At 36.6% G+C, this 12,043-nt stretch overlaps 1 long non-coding RNA gene across 1 annotated transcript in view; it reads right to left on the bottom strand.

Moving 5' to 3' along the window:
• Positions 1-1,142, bottom strand: part of LOC128113775 (uncharacterized) — a 38,539-nt gene extending 37,397 nt beyond the window's left edge. The window contains exon 1 of the long non-coding RNA XR_008219659.1: positions 42-1,142. This is a non-coding gene — a long non-coding RNA (uncharacterized LOC128113775). The remainder of the gene's footprint in view (positions 1-41) is intronic.
• Between the last annotated feature and the right edge of the window lie 10,901 nt (positions 1,143-12,043).

Below are 12,043 nucleotides of genomic sequence, written 5' to 3'. Positions count from 1 at the left end.
AATAATAATAATAATAATAATAAATTTAAGTGTCAACCCACCAGATAGATAACTCTCTGGCAGAAAGCCCCACTAGGCAAAGACTGTAGGGTCACTGGCTGTGGAAACTGGTTGCTTCTGTCTGTAATTTTTCTCATGTACTGTCACAATTCTTCCCTAAAAAGAACAGATATGGAGTTCTTTCCTTGCCCATTGGTGGTGTATTCTGTACCTTTGAGGAACATATATCTGTGGATGGTAAGAAAGATGATTTCTTCTTAAGATGTATAATTTTGAAGATTAGAAATAATACTGAAATATTTTTTATAACTCAGACTGACATAGGAAAATGACAGTAATCTCACCTACAAAGACAGCCTTTTACACGTTTAACAAATCCAAAATAGACAAATTGCCCCTGGAGATGAATTATACAGGAGCAAGTTCCCAGGTGTCTGTTTGTTGAACCAAAGTGAGGCTGATAACATTAAGGCATAACTCCCTGCAGCAATTGACTTTCTGCATGTACTCCTAACCTCAGTTTATGATACAAGACTCAAGGTTAAGCCAACTAATTGTTTATTGTTTAAGTCCTGAATTCCAATGTCACTCTCTGTTGGGGAATGCTGACCACTTAGAGCTATGTGCTTGCTTACATTCTGGCTGGTCAGTGTGACATTCCAAGTCTGAGAGAAACTATGTGATTTCTTATGTGTATCAGAATGGCTCTGTCTCTTATTGTTTACTCAAGAAATGCTTTGTGCCCCTAAAAATGTAACTCATACTTGTCCAGAGTTTTTTGCTGTGGAGACAGAGATGTGTATGTAGGACAGAGATGTATGTGTAGAGGAGAATGAGTGAGTGAATGAGTGAGGAGTGAGTGAGTGATGTATTAAAGTGTGAAGGAATATAGCAGAATAGAGATAAGAAGTGTGTATAACATAAAGATGTGCAGGAGAGAGCTGTGTGGAAAGATGTGTAGATGTGCAGAGGAGAGCTGTGAAAAGGGAGAGGTGAAGAAGATATGTGCTATGTGGAGACAGAGAGATTTTCAGAGAGAGATTTTTCAAGATGAAGTAAAAGAGAAAATTAACATCAGAAAGTGTTTGTTTCCTTTTTTAGCAACCCTCAGAAAAAGTCTAGCCATTGCTGCATTCTTGGATTTTTTTATTTTATTTTATTTTTCATACATTGGATGCTGCCTGGAGGCTAGCACTCTGGGCAGCATTAACATTTCATAATGTCACTCTATTTTAACAATGTGGAAGGAGGGGTAGAAACACTAAAGTAAAAGATTGCTATCATAGTCAATGATGGCAGGAATTAACTATGAGTATATATAGAGAAGTCAAAGACCAAAGGAAATGGCTCTAAAGTTTCTTAGGAGGTTTAGTTCAGAAGTAGAAGAAAAGCACAGTATGTGAGATACCCAAAAGGGCATCATCTGATATCTAGGCAGTGGGAATACAGCAGGAACTGACAGGCTTGTAGTGTCTTTTGTTCAGAATACCTATGTCAAGACCTGTTCAGTTGACACTTCTTACTCATTTATTTTGAAATTTAAATAATACATGATTTATTTCATGCCTTTGCTAGAACATTTGTTTTCTATAGAGAGATGTTCACTGTAACTCTTATTACATTTGTAACAAGTATTGTAATTGTACAATGTTAACATTCTCCAAGGAAAGAAAAATATTTGCTTCTTGATCTCATTCTGTTTCTTAAAGATAAACTTTGATTGGGTAAGTCTTAGTTTCAGGAACAATGCTTGATACATAGAACTTAACCACAATAAATGTTTACATGAGCAATGAAGTTGCGGTGAGATCCTTATTATTTAGTGGCTTGTATGCAATATCAAGGTTTTGGATTAGTAAATTTCATCTTCAGTACATATCTAGTTGTTAAAGTATAAAGGAATTATTTTTGATGGTTCATGTGCAGTTTACTGGACATTCATTTCTATACTCCTGAATGTAATGTTTGAGCTATGTGTAACCTTGAAAGTTATGCTCCATATTTGAATGTTTGGTGATAAGACAAAGTATTAGATTTCATCTTTTTTTCTAAACTAAGCCATCTCTGTTATCCTCTTGACAAGAGTCCAATAAGGAAATGTTCTTTCCATTGCTTTTTACTCTAGATAAGTTTTTGTATTCTGATATTAGCCCATTAATTTATATACTCACATAGATAAATATCTTAATCATTTTATTAATAAAATTATGTGAATGTATTAAATTGAACCTAAGTTTACTTGGGATAAAATTACTCAACATATCCATGTCTGAGGAAGTTTTGATATCTTTCAGTCACATTAGATTTCATGCATGAACTTGACTTAAAATGTAGAGAAAAACTTCAGATAGGTTTTTTTTATCAGAAGTGAACAAAACTAAATAAAAAATAAATTTTTTATTTACTTTACTTAGACCAGATGTCTTTGAGAAAATCTATTTTATACTTTTGTTTAGGAATTTTTGTTAATATTATTCTAATTTAATCAATCACTTAGCTTTCAAATTGAGAAATTCACAATTATTATAAGCAAATCTGATAGACTGCTTGCTGAAGTCCAGCTTTAGAGGGATTCATGTCTCAAAAAGGAGGTGTGGAACTGGTGGGGGAGGAAAGGGACGAATGCACATCTGAGTGTTCAGCAGCTCTTTTTCTCAACAAGAATGACTCTTAATTTATATAGCATATTGACTACGTAAGTCATTTAGCACTCATCAGAGCCTCAGATCTCTTTTTCATTTCCCCATTAAATGCCCAGGGTTAAAAAGCAAAGCACAAAACAAACAATCTTATCCTAAACAACATCTTCAGACAGCATTTGTTAAATCAGGAAGCTACAAATTTCTCAGGGTCTGAAAAACATGGAACCTTCTATTTTTAATTATAGACCAGGTCTAGGTTGACTGCTCATGGGTTTACAATATGTTATATAGTCTGAAATTATTTTACCTTAACCAAGTTACATGTAGAATCATTTGATATTTTCTAAAATGCAAACTTTACAAATTATCTCATAATAACCATTTAACTGGCTGCTTATAGCATTTTCCTGTTCTTTAGCCCTGTTGTTTTCATGCGCTCCCAGAAAGGCAGACTCTGGTATCTCACTCTTTTTCCATCAACCCACACTATTCCTTTTCCCTCTATAGAGTCCCCAGTATAGGGAATGGACATTCTTGGGACATCTTGTATCCAGAGTTGATCAAGAAATCTCTCAGAATCCAGCCTATCGGTGCCACAATACTTGAGCACAAGGAAGACTCCCCGTTCTGTGACTCTTCTTTCAGGCTATGACACATGTCTTCAAAGTTTTCTCTCAGGGACATGAGTACATTTCCCCAGAGACTGCATAAGCAGGAAACTCCCCATTACGTCAACAACTGCTCCTAAACGTGAAGCAGGAGACAGCACGCTGACTGAATCTCTTGATGAAGTGTCGCTGGAACCTTGTCAAGCAGCGTCCTCCACCTCACGACCAGAGCCATGTCTTGTACCATGGCCTGTGCCAGACCGTTAAATGTCAATTAATGTTGATACTTATTACATGTTTTATTTTCAGGCTTAATTGGAAGTGGTAACAGACCATTGTAGTCATTCCATTACTGCCAATAGCAACCTCTGTGAATGAATCCACCACTGTGTATTACCAACAGTTAATAATGACTCATTATTTACTCCAGCTACAGTTTAATATGGAAAACCCCTCTCAAAATGATCACACTTTCAGAATCTCTACATTAGATATGAGTGGTTTTGAAATATGGAGATAGATACAATTGTTTATATAAACTACACACAAATATAAAAACAGGCAGTAATATATTAAACATTTTGCTATCATAATTTCTCAAATTACTTTCAGACTTATTTTAGTTTTGGAAGATACTTAAAACCCAGGTTGTGGTACAACACAGTTTCTGTGAAAACAGAAGCACCTGGCCACTGTTGAAATGAGGCCAATGTTGCTGACAAACCAAATGCTTGACTTAATTTTAAGTGTAAATTTAATTAGCTACTCATGGCAAGCAACATCTGTAGACTTAGAACAATATTTAAAATGTAAGGCAGACATTTCTTTGCCATTCATTGCATTTATCCTTTTTTAAAGATTGTAATTTTGTGCTAGAATATGATGATTATGTGCAATAATGAATTTCATCATGACATTTCTACATGTACATATATTGTATTTTTATTACATCCATCTCCCATTACCCTCTCCTATTCCCCTTACATTCAGCTAGTAGCCTTCCCCTTCCCACCTAGCCACTCTACTTTCACACCTTTCTCTCTCTCTCTCTTTCTTTCTTTCTTTTTCTTTCTTTCTTTCTTTTTCTTTCTTTCTTTCTTTTTCTTTCTTTCTTTTTCTTTCTTTCTTTTTCTTTCTTTCTTTCTTCCTTTCTTCTTCCTTTCTTTCTTTCTTTCTTTCTTTCTTTCTTTCTTTCTTTCTTTCTTTCTTTCTTTCTTGTTTATTTATTTATTTTGGAAAGGCCTGGAAGTACACAGGTTCTCCATTGAAAGATTATTCATAGGAACATGGACTTCTTCCCAGTGATTACACTGAGGAAAACAAGCTTCCTTCCTCAGCCACCATTAAACCCTAGCGATACTTAGGGCGGCATTGGGAGCCTTCCTTGTTAGCTGCCATCCCTCTGTGTGCTCTCAGGTTTGGGGACAGATAGGCTCCACCCTTCACAGGTCTTCTAGTAGTGATATCAACTGCTGTGGAATCAAGAGTAGAATAGGGATGCTGTGCTCAGAAGAGTGTTCTACCCCCACTCAACTGCTTCCTCCAGATCTTTGTTTGTTCTTACATTCTTTCTACAATGATCCATTTATGGCTCAGTATTCAGCAGTCATTTATCAACAATTGGAGCCATTATGAGCCTCTGCAGTGACCATTGCTCACTTCAGAGGGAAGTATCTGTGACCAAATCTGACCATATTGCAAGTTTATAAGGACAAACATTGTTATTTAGGTGGCATCTAATGTGTATGTCATCCTGTCTTTTTAAACTGAATAATAACAGTTGTTTCCTCACTAGGGCCAAAGACCCCTTGTGGCAAGCATTTTTGCATAGGTTTACAGTTCCTTTTGTGCATCATGCCTCAAATCTGGTCAGTAATCAACTGATTATGCTAATTAATGATTTGCCACTATTGCAATAGCAGGCACTTCTTGACTGGATTGTCAATAGTATAGGACACTGGGTTCCTAGCGGAGTAAGATGTTTGGTGGCAATTCTCCCACAGCATACACCCTGGCTCTATGAAAGGTACTCAGCAGGGAGGAGGCTTCCAGCCCAGTTCCATTTTGACTTCTTCACATCATGGGACCAAAGCATAAAGTATCTTCAACATTAAAAATTTAACATCTAGTGGGCAGTCACCAGCTGAAGCAAATGTCAATATACTAGGGGCCACTGAGGCCTCCCTTACCAACCACCTAAAGGAAAATAGTCCATCCCTGGTAACTGGAATTTTCATCTAATAACCTATGGTTTGAGAAAGAAATTTCATGGATCCACTTAAACTCTTTTAAATCTCTGATACACACTGTCATTCCGTTTATACCCCAAGTCATCTGTACCTTATAGTAATCTGAAATAGACTGAATTACTCTCCAAAAAGAAAGTTGTATAAAATTGTAAACTGTCATGATTTGAGGAAGTCTGATAAAGTCACCTGAGAGCACTGTCAAGCTCTGCTGCTCCTGAGAAGGAGTGTAGGTATTTGGTGGTTAATTTACTCTGCAGACTTTGGTTGTCCTCTAGAGTATTCTGAGACTAAATTTCAATATTTGTATTCACAATAAAAATATCTGCTCTTGATAGATTTTTTCTGATGAAATAATACTCCAAGTTGTTTACCCTTTAAGATTATCCCAAAGGATCACATACAAAAAAATCCATCTTTCAAAGAAAAGGAGCTGTGGCAATCCAGATAAATTGAAAAGGATTCAAATTCTGAGTACTGAGTCCTGTAGAATTCCCCTAAGTCATGATAGTTCGAACAGCCTAGACACTAGAACAGGCTTCGTAAATCACTCCTTTCGGCTGCTACTCATTTGTTCAAGAAATTTCCACTGCTGATTTGCCATTTTCTTAGGACAAAAATGTCTACAATGCTTTGTTTAGGAAAAGAGTCAGCATATATTTACTCATACATACTCATCTCCAAATTAAATACTCAAGGCAACTGGAAATAGGTAGTATGGTGTAGGTTATATTTGTTTATTATTTAATGTTTATTATTGGGAAAGTACAATTTTTTAAATCTGTCATTACATTTGCTTTCTCAATAATTCATTATCTGTACATGAGGCAAACCTCATTTAGATTTTGGAAATCTCTACCTAGAAATTGAAGTTGAAATGATGTATTTTTCTTGACAGTATTTCCTTCCATGATCAGTGTCAGTGGTTTTAAGTGGTTTTGGAATGCTTGGTGCTTAAATTGTACTTATTTCATGTATTTTTCTCCAATATTTTAATTGCTAATATTTTTAATAAAAAATTCAATATACAAGATATTGGGTATCTTCAACAAATGAATAATGTTGCCTGTACTTAGCTCTATGTAAATCTTTGGCATAGTATTTGAAGCTCTTTTAAATATTTTTTCACTGGAGAATTTTGTGTTCTGAGATTTAAAAAACTACTATCAGTATTTAGCCCTTATCCTCCAATAACCCTCCTTTCTCTATTTTCTGTCTTTTCTTTCTATTTTGAGTTCTTAATTCAAATGTATGAATACCCACTTGCTTAAATTTAAAAGTAACCATAGCAGTACAGAGTAAACAAGTGAGATGTCAATTATATTAACTTATTATATTCTCACATACAAAAGTCCCCAAAATTATATAATGACAAGTTAAATTAATATGATATATATGATGGTTGGCATTGTCACCTGAACAGATTTTAGGAACACCTACGCAATGTGCCTCTGAGGAATTATCTTAATTGTATTAACTGATGTATGAAAGCCAGGACACCATGGGTAGGTCCGTGTCCTGGCTGGAATCTTGAACTATGTAAGTGGAGAGAGGGCGCAAAGCAGCAGCATGCGTTCATTTTTTTCTACCCTGATTATGGTTTGGATGTGCCTAGCTGTTGAAAGCTCCTGTTGCTCTGTTTCCCTGCCAGTGACCACTATGTGCTCAGACTGAACCAGAATAAATTCTGTCTCCATTAAGGTGCCTTTTCAGAGTGCTTTATCATAGAAAAAGGAAAATAAACTAAGATATTAATTTTTAGAGGATTATGATGAAAACACTACATTGTAAGTTGCCTATTTATTAAATGATAGTCACGTAAAATAAAAGAAATATTAGCAGTGATTAAACATTTTAATGAACTAAAAGAAACCTTAAAATAAATTCCACTAGACAGAAAAATTCAGCACATCTTCAATAAAGAAACGTTGAAATAAATATTTCTGCATAATGTAATTCTGATCTGCCAAATGTAGTGAAGAGCATCAGAAGTGACGTGTAAGGACCAGTATGTGGCTCAGTGGGTGACAGCTTTTGCTGCCAAGCCTGACAATTAGAGTTCATCCTCTATGCCTACATTGTACAAGGAGAAGGCTGACTTCTGTAAGTGATTAGGTTGTCCACTTACCTTTGTATGCACACCTCAGCACAGAAGCATACACACACACACACACACACACACACACACACCTTTAAAAACTGTGTTTGAATATAGGAGACACTTGTATTTTTATCAGTGTATATTAATTGTAAAATGTGACTGGTTTAGCTGTTGTATTTCCATATGTAAGCATACACAATCCATCTATTACCATTTCCTGTCTCAAACCTTCTTTCCCATGTCAGCTTCCATATTCCTTAATGAAGTGCCCTTCTTTCATGACCTTCCTTTATTTTTCCCTTAGAATCCACAGAAGAGATGCCATGTACTCTCTTATAAGACTGGCCTGTTTCACTTAACATTGTTCTACAAGTCTATCAGTTTTCCTGCAATGATACAGTTTAATTGTTTTTTGATGTTGTTGTTGCTTTTTTTTAAATATTTTTATTTTATAATTAACTTAACTTCGCAAATCAGCCACAGATTCCCCTGTCCTCCCTCCTCCCACCCCCATCCCTCCCCCCAATCCACTCCCTATTCCCACCTCCTCCAAGACAAGGTCTTCCCTGGGGAGTCAGCCCAGCCTGGTAGACTCAGCCAAAGCAGGTCCAGTCCCCTCCTCCCTACACCAAGGCTGAGCAAAGTGTCCCAGCATAGGCCCCAGGCTCCAAAAAAGCCAGCCCATGCACCAAGGACAGGTCCTGACTCCACTGCCTGGGGGCCTCCCAAACAGTTCAAGCTAATCAACTGTCTCACTTATCCAGAGGGCCCCAGTCCAGTTCCATGGAGGCTCCTCAGCCATTGGTTCACAGTTCATATGTTTCCACTAGTTTGGTTATTTGTCATGGTCTCAATATCTCTCGCTCACACAATCCTTCCTCTCTCTCGGGACTCCCGGAGCTCCACCTGGGGCTTGGCTGTAGATCTCTGCAACTGCTTCCACCAGACACTGGATGAGAGTTCTATCATGACAGCCAGGGTGTTTGGCCATCCAATCACCAGAGCAGGTAAGCTCAGGCACTCTCTTGACCATTGCCAGTAGTCTACAGTGGGGGGTACCTTTCTGGATTTCTGGGGACCTCTCTAGCACTCTGCTTCTTCCTATTCCCCTGGGGTCTTCATTCATCATGGTATCCAGACAGGGTTTTTCTATGTAGTTTTGGTGCCTGTCCTGGATCTTGCTCTGTAGACCAGGCTGGCCTCAAACTCACAGAGATCCACCTGGCTCTGCCTCCTGAGTGCTGGGATTAAAGGCATTTGCCACCACCACCCAGCCAGTTTAATTGTTTTTGGCTGAGTAAAAATTCCATTATGTTTTTATACTATACTTTGTTAATTTAACAGTTGATGGGCATATAGGCTGACTTCATGATTTGGCTACTGTGGATAGTATTGTGATAAATACAGGCATTCATGTATTTTGAGAGTGAGTTGGCTTTGGTTTGTTTGTTTGTTTGTTTGTTTGTTTGGACATTGCAGATAGATAGATAGATAGATAGATAGATAGATAGATAGATAGATGGATAGATAGATCCAGGGGTATATTATTGCTGGAACATATGGAAGTGTGTGTGTATGAGTGTACGTGGTACACACACACAAGTGTATGCATGTGCATGCACCTGTACATGCACAGTAACCAACAGACAGTGTCAGACATCTTTCCGCATTGCTCACTGTTTATTCCCTTAAGACACAGTCTCATAAACCTTATCTAGGATGACAGCCGTCCAATTCTCAGTTATCCTCTTGTCTCTGCTTCCCATAATGCTATGTTTACATACACAGATGACTTTCCATTCCTAATTTTGTATGTTGGTTCTGGGGATATGAACTCAGGTCCTCATGGTTGAATTGCAGATGCTCTTATCCCAAGGCAAAGAAGTTTTTATTTTGTTAAATATGTTTTACTGATTTTTTTGCTTAACATTAAATGTACACATTGGGTGAATAATGTATAATAATTTAATATATTAGACTTGATTTTAAAAGATGGGTTCTGTTGTTTACCAGATACACATGCAGAAAAACGCACAGATAACACCTAAGGCATTGTCTGGAGTGATAAAACTACCAACCTTCTAGGTTTTTTTTCTACTTTGGCATCATTAGTCTATGTTATTTCTTATTTCTTGAACACACTCACACCAGTTACAGGTGTGTGATAATTATCTTGATTGTCAGATTAGCAGGATTTAGAATCAACAGAAACACAAGCCTCTAGGTTTGTCTCAAGTGAGTTTCTAGATTGACTAGGCTAGGTGAAATGAAGATACTTACCTTCACTCTGGGCAACACCATTTCATAGGCTCAGGTCAATAACCTGCATAAAAGAGGGAAGTATGCCGAATAACAGAACTCAGCTCCCTCTGTGCTTCCTGGCTGCAAATGCAACATTATCATCGACCTCAAGTTTTTGCATGAACAATTCTCCAGTGTGGTGGACTATACCATCAAACCATGAGCCAAGATAAATTCTTCCTTTTGTTTTGTTTTTGTTACTGTTTTTTTTTTTTAAAGATTTATTTGTTATGTATACAGCATTCTGCCTGCATGTGTCCCTGCAGGCCAGAAGGGGGCACCAGATCTCATTACAGGTGGTTGTGTGTCATCATGTGGTTGCTGGGAATTGAACTCAGGATCGTTTGGAAGAGCAGCTGGTGCTCTTAACCACTGAGCCATCTCTCCAGCCCAAATTCTTCCCTTTGTAAATGGCTTTGGTAAACTGTTTTGTCTCAGCAACACATGAAGTAACAAGTTCAAGTTCTGTATCTACTTATGCACAATGATCTTCTTGTGTTTCAAATGCCAACACCTGCTTTAATAACTTCACTAATCCCAATCAGTGGACAGGTAAAGTTCTTTTGTGAGCTGATCTCATAAACTATTTTGACATTATTCAACATGGGTTACTGAGTTATTTGTTATACTGCAAATCATATATACTTGAGGAAAAATGATTAAATGAACAGATAAAATATTATTTTTGTATTCATCAGGGTGTAATTTGACATCACTTCCTCATTTTAATTCCATCACTCTCAGAAGTTTTAGCCATTCTGAAATGAGGGGTCTTGGAAGGCAAAATCTCTCTTATATTTTATGTCATTAAACTTCTCTATCAATATACAGGTATTATAAAAAGAGTTCAAGTTAAACAAAATATGGACATGCCAGCCTACAGTATAAGGATAGTATGACACAGAAAATTCAATCACTCAAACATGAACAAGATTTGTAAAGAAGTTCTGTTTCCTTAATCTTTGCTCAGCAACCATCATTCACTCAGCAAATAATTATGAGTTCCCTTCTCTGCTGTTTTCAAGAATAAAAATCATTGAAGACTGAGATGTAAAGAGGGAAAGTGGGCACAGTTAATTCACAGTGAATAGCTGCTGAGAAAGAGAACTTGCTTTCTTCAATATAGTGATACTAAGTGTATTGACCATAGTATAGGGCAGGACCTATGTTCAGGAGGAGTCAGACACTATTTTTTTTTTTTATTTTTCAAGAGAGAGATAGCATTGAAGCAGTAGGTTAGAAGGTAGGAGATAATCTAGGAGGAGTTGGAAGAGGAAGAAGAATATGATCAAAATATACTGTACGAAATTCTCAATAAATAAAAACATTTTAAAAAATTAGTGTGATTCACAGGAGCTGACCCTTCAAAGTTAAATTATATTCATTCTCAAATTAAAAATTCTAAATACACTAATTTGATTTAGATTTAAATTAAGAATACAAATTGTGAATGAAAATCTGATTTTCTTCTTTACATTTATTATGACCTTTTTTGTTTGTTTCTTTGTTTGTGAGAGTTTCTATGAGTAACCACGGCTGTCCTGGAACTTGCTCTGTAGACCAGGCTGGTCTCAAACTCACAGATCAGGCTACCTCTGTCTCCAAAGTGCTGATTAAAGGAATGTCAACTTCCTAAGACAATAATTTTAAAATATCTGACTAGTAGGTTCTAATAACCTTTTAAGGAGAAATTAAGAAATGCCTCCATTAATAAAATTTCATTTTTTCTGGATATTTTTGGGAAAAGATTGACTTTTGGAACATCAGTTATCTTAACATAGTTACAATTTATAAACTAATCATCGTAAAAGAAAGCATAATAGCCTCAGTATTGTCATGAAGCAGAAGAAAATCTTTCCCCGGAGGAACTATGGAGGTCTGTGCTCGACAGGAAACAGCTGGCAGACAAGCACCTTGATCCAAAAAACCGAATTGATGTTTGAGTCACAACTGCAGATCTTTTTGACATATAGTGAAGCTTGAAAGTTGTAGATCACTTGTATTACTTGGAATATCTCTATTTTGCTTTTAAATCAGTAAGTGAACTTTCAATGAGTGGACAATAGCTTTAAAATGTCATAGAATCTTTGTTTACAGAACATTAGCTCAACTTTATAAGAGTAGTTTAATTGAATCATCACATAC

The sequence above is a fragment of the Peromyscus californicus genome, unplaced genomic scaffold (genome assembly GCF_007827085.1).
Source record: "Peromyscus californicus insignis strain IS unplaced genomic scaffold, ASM782708v3 Scaffold_18__1_contigs__length_77618521, whole genome shotgun sequence".
Classification (NCBI taxonomy): Eukaryota; Metazoa; Chordata; class Mammalia; order Rodentia; family Cricetidae; genus Peromyscus; species Peromyscus californicus.
This window is presented reverse-complemented; position numbering and strand designations above follow the sequence as displayed.